Source organism: Pseudophryne corroboree, chromosome 3, assembly GCF_028390025.1.
Source record: "Pseudophryne corroboree isolate aPseCor3 chromosome 3, aPseCor3.hap2, whole genome shotgun sequence".
Taxonomy (NCBI): Eukaryota; Metazoa; Chordata; class Amphibia; order Anura; family Myobatrachidae; genus Pseudophryne; species Pseudophryne corroboree.
Window position 1 is genome coordinate 570081012 of NC_086446.1, and position 8508 is coordinate 570089519.

The following is an 8508-nucleotide window of genomic DNA, read 5'->3' on the forward strand; positions in this document are numbered from 1 at the left end:
TTATCCAGACTCCTGAGTGCCAGTTACTTCTTGGACATATTTTTATTCTATTACTGGGCACCGGAGCAGTTGTTATTTGATTGGAGTGCCAGCTGATTGCGGTGGATATATATATATATATATATATATATATATAAAGTAAAAGTAATTATTGACAGTTATACATTCCCTTATAAAAAACCCAAACCTTTCAAAGTATGTATGTGTATGTATTAGAGATGTGCTGCCAGCACTTTTTGTGTTTTGGTTCTGGTTCCATGCTTTTTTTTATGTCTGGATAGGTTTTCCCAAAACCACCCTTTCGTGTTTTGGTTTTGGATCTGGATGAGTTTTGAAAAAAACATAAAAACAGCTAAAATCACAGAATTTGGGGGTAATTTTGATCCTACGGTATTATTAACCTCAGTAGCATTCATTTCAACTCATGTACAGTATATTCTGAACACCTCACAATATTGTTTTTAGGCCAAAAGGTTGCATTGAGGTGGCTGTATGACTAAGCTAAGCGACATCTAGGAGTGGCACTGCTGTGGCAGACAGGATGGCAGATTTAAAAAATAAGCCCCAAACAGCACATGATGCAAAGAAAAAAAAGAGGTGCAATGAGGTAACTGGATGACTAAGCTAAGCGACACAAGTGTGTGGCACAAACACCTGGCACATCTAGGATGGCACGGCAGTGGCAGACAGGATGGCACTTAAACAAAAACTAGTCCCCAAATAGCACATCATGCAAAGAAGTAAAAGAGGTGCAATTAGGTGGCTGTATTGCTAAGCTAAGCGACACAAGTGTGCGGCACAAACACCTGGCCCATCTAGGGTTGGCACTGCAGTCCCACTGGCGGATACCGGATGCATGTCTAACACCAACATAGCTGTCAAGGCCTCACTTATCCGCTTTGCAACAGGATTACTCCTGTCATATTTCATCTTCCTCGCAAAGTACTGTTGGACAGTCATTTGCTTAGTTGAAGTAGTACAAGTGGTCCTCCGACTTCCCCTCTGGGATGACGATCAGCAACAACAGCAACAACAGCAGCAGCAGGAGGAGGAAGTGGTTCTTGATCTTTCCCTATTTTATCCTCCAAATTTTTGTTCTCCATTATTTTTCTGGAGTTATATAACAAAATGCAGCAAAGGAGAGTGTACCTCTACACCACACAGGGCAAACCCTGTAAAAATTATTTGGATTAAATATTAATAACCCCTTTATTTGGAGTAAATAATATACAGCACAGGACAGCACCACTGAATTTATATGGCAGTACCACTGGACTGGATTTATACGCCAGTACCACAGGATTTATACAGCAGTACCACTGGATATATACAGCAGTATCACTGGAATTATACGGCAGTATCACTGGACTGGATTTATATGCCAGTACCACTGGATTTATACGGCAGTACCACTGGATTTATACGGCAGTATCACTGGAATTATACAGCAGTACCACTGGACTGGATTTATATGCCAGTACCACTGGAATTATACGGCAGTATCACTGGAATTATACAGCAGTATCACTGGAATTATACGGCAGTATCACTGGACTGGGTTTATATATATATTCCAGTACCACTGGATTTATACGTCAGTATCACTGGACATATGCAGCAGTATCACTGGATTTATACGGCAGTACCACTGGATTTATACACCAGTACCACTGGACATATACGGCAGTATCACTGGACATATATGGCAGTATCACTGGACTAGATTTATATGCCAGTACCACTGGATTTTTACGGCAGTACCACTGAACATATACGGCAGTATCACTGGAATTATATGGCAGTACCACTGGACATATACGGCAGTATCACTGGAGTTATACGGCAGTATAACTGGGCTGGGTTTATATTCCAGTACCACTGGATTTATACGGCAGTACCACTGGACTTATACGGCAGTATCACTGGAATTATACAGCAGTACCACTGGACTGGATTTTTATGCCAGTACCACTGGAATTATACGGCAGTATCACTGGAATTATATGGCAGTACCACTGGACTTATACAGTAGTACCACTGAACTGGATTTATACGGCAGTACCACTGGAATTATACGCCAGTACCACTGGACATATACGGCAGTATCACTGGACATATATGGCAGTATCACTGGACTAGATTTATATGCCAGTACCACTGGATTTATATGGCAGTACCACTGAACATATACAGCAGTATCACTGGAATTATATGGCAGTACCACGGGACATATACGGCAGTATCACTGGATTTATACAGCAGTATCACTGGACTGGGTTTATATTCCAGTACCACTGGATTTATACGTCAGTATCACTGGACATATGCAGCATTATCTCTGGAATTATATGGCAGTACCACTGGACATATATATGGCAGTAGCATTGGACATATATGGCAGTATCACTTGACATATACGGCAATATCACTGGACTGTATTTATATGCCAGTACCACTGAACATATACGGCAGTACCACTGGACATATACGGCAGTACCACTGGACATATATGGCAATAACAATGGACTTGATTTATACACCAGTACCACTGGATTTATACGGCAATACCACTGGAATTATATAGCAGCACCACTGGACATATACGGCAGTACCACTGGACATATACTGCAGTATCACTGGACATAGAGGGTAGTATCACTGGACTGGATTTATACACCAGTACCATTGGATTTATACGGCAGTACCACTGGACATATACGGCAGTATCACTGGAATTATATGGCAGTACCACTGGATATATACGGCAGTATCACTGGATTTATACGGCAGTACCACTGGACATATACGGCAATATCACTACACATATACGGCATTATCACTGGACATATGCGGCAGTATCACTGGACATAAGCGGCAATATCATTGGATTTATACGGCACTACCACTAGACATATACGGCAGTATCACTGGACTTATACGGCAGTATCACTGGACTGGATTCATACGCCAGTACCACTGGGTTTATACGGCAGTATCACTGGACTTATCGTCATTATCACTGGACATATCCGCCAGTATCACTGGACATATGCGGCAGTACCGGTGGACTTATACAGCAGCACAGGGACACCACCACTGGACTGATACAGGACAACATAGCACCACTGCAATGGACTGGACATATACAGCAGCACTGGACATATGGCAGCAGAGGACACCACCACTGTGACTGAACTGATGCAGCACAAGACACCACCTCTGGACTGAATCAGCACAACACAGCACCACTGGACTGGACTTATACAGCAGCACTGGACATATGGCAGCAGAGGACACCACCACTGTGACTGGAATGATGCAGCACAAGACACTACGACTGTACTGATGCAGGACAACACAGCACCACTGCACTGGACTTATACAGCTACACTGGACATACGGCAGCAGAGGACACCATCACTGTGACTGGACTGATGCAGCACAAGACACCACCACTGGACAGATGCAGCACAACACAGCACTACTGCACTGGACTTATACAGCAGCACTGGACATATAGCAGCAGAGGACACCACCACTGTGACTGGACTGATGCAGCACAAGACACTACGACTGTACTGATGCAGGACAACACAGCACTACTGCACTAAACTTATACAGCTACACTGGACATACGGCAGCAGAGGACACCACCACTGTGACTGGATTAATGCAGCAAAAGACACCACCTCTGGACTGATGCAGCACAGCACACAGTACTGCTCTGGACTTATACAGTTGCACTGGACATATGGCAGCAGAGGACACCACCACTGTGACTGGACTGATGCAGCACAAGACAGTAGACACTACCACTGAACTGATGCAGGACAACACAGCACCACTGCACTGGACTTATACAGCTACACTGGACATACGGCAGCAGAGGACACCACCACTGTGACTGGACTGATGCAGCACAAGACACTACACTGGACTGAGCAGCACAAGACAGCACTGGAATCGCCACCCCACTTTCCCTCCCGCACAGACACTGAGGACGGAGACATGAACCCAGTCATCTCTAATATGTATATTTGTATTTTTGTTCTTCGTAGGCTCCTACATGCCTTCATGGATCGGGACCAAACTTGGTACACATACACTTCATTATCTAACTTGAAATACTGGCGGGGTTTCAGGTGAAAAAAATCCAACCCTGCGGGGCCAGGGCCTAAATCACATAAATGCATAGAGAAAGGGCCTAATTCAGACCTGATCATAGCAGCAACTTTGTTAGCAGATGGGCAAAACCATGTGCACTGCAGGTGGGGGGCAGATAAAACATGTGCAGAGAGAGTTAGATTTGAGTGGGGTATGTTCAAACTGAATTCTAAAATTGCAGTGTAAAAATAAAGCAGCCAGTATTTACCCTGCACAGAAACAAAATAACCTACCCAAATCTAACTCTCTCTGCACATGTTATATTCCCCCCCCCCCCCCCCCCCCCCCCCATGCACTGCAAATGGTTTTGCCCATCTGCTAACAAAGTTGCTGCTACGATCAGGTCTGAATTAGGCCCAAAATGCATTGGTCTGTTTGTGTGTCTGTCTGTCTGTCTGTCCTGTCTGTCTGTGAGGTCATGCTGTGATGTCATAATGGTAGCAACTGCCTATACCAGTACTTTGATGCTATCGCCCTGTCTCATAGTCACCCAGAGCCCTGGCCACACACAGCTCACCAGCAGTAGGGGGATATCACTGGAAAAGCTATTCACATAAGGTTAGCGACTAGACTAAGATAAGGGCAGCTTAGTGCAATGCAGAGGCTGCAGCATTGAAGTGTGAGTAACAAGAATCAGAGGGAAATAGAAATTATTGACAGTTACACATGCCCTTCATTATCTAATTTAATATACCCACAGCATTTCAAATAAAAAAAATCCACCCTTTCCTGGCCAGTGCTATATATCAAAATATCTATCTATCTATCTATCTATCTATCTATCTATCTATTTACAAGTCAAAGTATGTATGTATATATCAGTAGCGGAACTGCCGGAGACAATGGAGGCGGTCACCTCTGGGCTCCAACTCTGAAAGGGACACCTCTCCATAGTCCCAGCTTCCACCGTCACCTTGCAATAAGCGACCAGTGGTCACAGATAGAGCAGGCCCAAGGCATAGGCAAGCTAGGCAAATGCCTAGGGCATTTGGTATGCCTAGGGGCACAAGCAGGTTCTGCTAATTAAAATGATATGTGGCATGCCTATATTCTGTGTGTGACTGTGGCTGTATCTGTATACGAAATGCTAGTTTACAATGTATTCCTGGAAATCACTGTAACATAGCATTTCATATGCAGATACAGCCGCAGTCACACACACAATATATGCATGCCGCATATCATTTTAATCAACAGAAGCTGCTTGTGCATCCTAGCCATATAGTAATGCAAATAAGACGCATTTTCATTAAAAAAAGGTGCCCGATATTATCAGAGCTGCCAGCTGACTCATGCCAGTCATCTCCTGCTGCATTACGTATTGAGGCAAGATGTATGAGGACACATCTGTATCCAAGAGGAAGAGGTCATGGTGTTAGCAGTCATGTGAGTGCTGTGTGCGGCTGGGTTGGTTGTGCAGTAGTGTTCAGCATATGTGTTAGGGGCATTATGTGTGTCGTGTATAAATGCATTCATAATGTGGAGCATATGTGTAAGGGACATTATCTGTATAAGGGCATTAATAAAGGTTGACATAATCTGTAAAGCACATTATGTTTAAAAGGACATTAATAACGTGTGTCATATGTGTAAGGGATATTATGTGTGTCATTATGTGTATAAGGGCATTAATAAAGGTTAGCATAATGTGTAAGGTGCATTATGTTTATAAGGACATTCATAATGTATGTCATATGTGTAAGGGGCATTACTGTGTAGTATTATGCGTATAAATGCATTACTAATGTGTGGCATTATGTGTATAAGGTGCTCTACTGTGTGGCGTAACGTATAGAAAGGGCACTACTGTGTGGTCTAATGTGAATAAATAGTAATATGGTGTGGTGTAATGTGAATAAAGAGCAATTCAGTGTGATATAATGTGAATAAGGGGCACTAATGTGATGAGTAACGTTTATAAGGTAAAGTGGTACTACTGTGTGATGTAACGTGAATTAGGGACACTGAGGCAGATGTATGAAGCCTGGAGAAGGGATAAAGAAGTGATAAAGTAGTGATAAACGTAAGGTGATAACGCAAAAGCCAATCATTACAGATTTGAAAAATGACAGTTAGGAGCTGACTGGCTGGTGTGTTATCACCTTTATTACTGTTTTATCACTTCTTTATCCCTTCTCCAGGCTTAATACATCTGCCCCAATATTGCATGGTAAAATGTGAATAACGTTGTAGTACTGTGTGGCGTAATTTAAATTGGGGGTACTATTGTGTGGCCATTCCCATTCCCAGCAAGAACACACGGCTTTTTGGACTTTGCACCGAATGTGCGCACTATTCTTATTTAAAATATAGCAGTTAGGAACAACCAAAATGTGGACTGGTATGGGTGAGTGGTGACGGTGCTGGAAAAGTTTTGCAGGTTCAGAGGTGGAACGAGCGGCAGTGCAAGGGGGCACCAGCCAAAATCTTGCCTAGGGCATCATATTGGTTAGGGCCATCTCTGGTCACAGATACAGCCATGGCGCTACTCACAAATTGTGCCTAAGCGAATCTACAGGGAGCAGCTGGCCACAGTACTGACAGTCACATGACAGACATGTCAGTTGCTGTGTGTGATGCCTGTGCCCAGACCCTGCTCTCTCCTCCCCTGATTCTCTCCTGACCGCACCTGACCGCATGGAGTCATTGTCCGCCTGCTGTATTGGAATGAATAGCTATCAGCAGGGCAGATCGGAATAGGACTGTCCCTCCCCTGTCTTCTTCTTACTCCCCACTTGGACTTCCACCTGTCCCCAGCTGCTAGGAGTAGCGTAATGGAGGAGGAAAGTTGTCCCAGCTATGGTATAAGCTGAATGCATATGTTTTACTCAACAAGTGCATAACCTTACATTTAATTATCATTATCTAACATACTGCCCAATCTCCTTGTATGTTTATGCCCTTTTACAAAGAAAAGGCATCATACAGTATATTGGCACTATTGTACTATTTATAAAAGCTAATTAAACAGCATTGGTCCTAAGACATAACCCTGGGGAACATTACCTATAACCTTAGTCTAATGAAAGTATTAAATATTGGTAATACCCCCTGGAGATGATGTTTAGGTCAATTTAATATCAAGTTACATATTACACTTTCTAGACCACTGATTTTCAACATTTTTAAACCCGTGGCACACTGAACAAGATTTTAAAATTGCCAAGGCACACCATCAGTTTAAAAAAAAAAAAATCAAATATAATATATAATAACAAATCTCATCATATATTGGTCCACACTGTAATAAAACTAAGGCTTTCACCCTCACAGTAATAAAGCACATTAGCCCCCACTGTAATAAAACACACTGGTCCCTGCAGTAATAAAGCACTTTGGCCACAAGAAGTAATGAAACACATTAGCCCCTGCAGTAATAAAAGACCTTGGCCCCCAGAGTAATGCCACACACTGCTCCCCATAGTAATTCCACTCATTGGCCTCCCCCCTCGCCCCTTCCCAGTAATTCTACAAACTGTCCACCCATATTATTCCACATATAGACTACCTCTCCCCCAGCAATTCCACACACAGCCTGCCACCCCCCCCCCCCACAGTAATTCCACACATAGCCTACCTCCCATCCAGCAATTCCACAGACAGCCTGCCACCCCCCTCCCCCCCACAGTAATTCCACACATAGCCTGCCTCCCCCTCCAGCAATTCCTCACACAGCCTGCCAACCCCCCCCCCCCCACACACAGCAATTCCACACACAGCCTGCCTTCCCCCCAGTAATTTCACATATAGACTCCCTCCCAGTAATTCCACACACAGCCTGCCAACCTCCCCCCCCCCCCCCCCCCAGAATTCCACATATAGCCTACCTCCCTGCGCGTCGCTATCACCGGTGCTAGATTGGCCTGCATGCATGCACAATATAGCACATCGCTCATTTCACAGCTGAGTGAAATGAGCGCCCCGCCTCGCTCAGCACACATCACACTGTGAGCTGAGCGGGGGAGAGAAGTGTGCTGAGCGTTCGTGCTAGATCGCTCAGCACACATCTATAGTGAAATCTCCCCATGTGTGCGGGGCTTAAGGGCAATGCGAGTGTGATTAACGGGAGTCAGAGAAAAAATAGAAATTATTGGCAGTTGCACATACCCTTTATTATCCAACTTAGAATACTGGCAGGGTTTCAATTAAAAATATGTCAAAGTAATTACTGAAAGTTACACATACCCCTCTGCTGTGCTTATTGCACTCCATGTGCCCTTAGGTAAGATGGCTGCAGGAGCTCTTCTGAGCATGCCCAGCCAAATGAAGCTCCTCACGGAGCTTGTGAGTCATACCTCATGACTCCATCTCCTACAGCCTGCAAGTCCTGCTTCTTTAGTGTGA

At 44.1% G+C, this 8508-nt stretch overlaps 1 long non-coding RNA gene across 1 annotated transcript in view; it reads left to right on the forward strand.

The window, feature by feature from the left end:
- The first annotated feature begins 4654 nt into the window (after nucleotides 1-4654).
- Nucleotides 4655-8508, forward strand: part of LOC135058029 (uncharacterized) — a 118797-nt gene continuing 114943 nt past the window's right edge. Inside the window, exon 1 of the long non-coding RNA XR_010244543.1 lies at nucleotides 4655-4722. This is a non-coding gene — a long non-coding RNA (uncharacterized LOC135058029). The remainder of the gene's footprint in view (nucleotides 4723-8508) is intronic.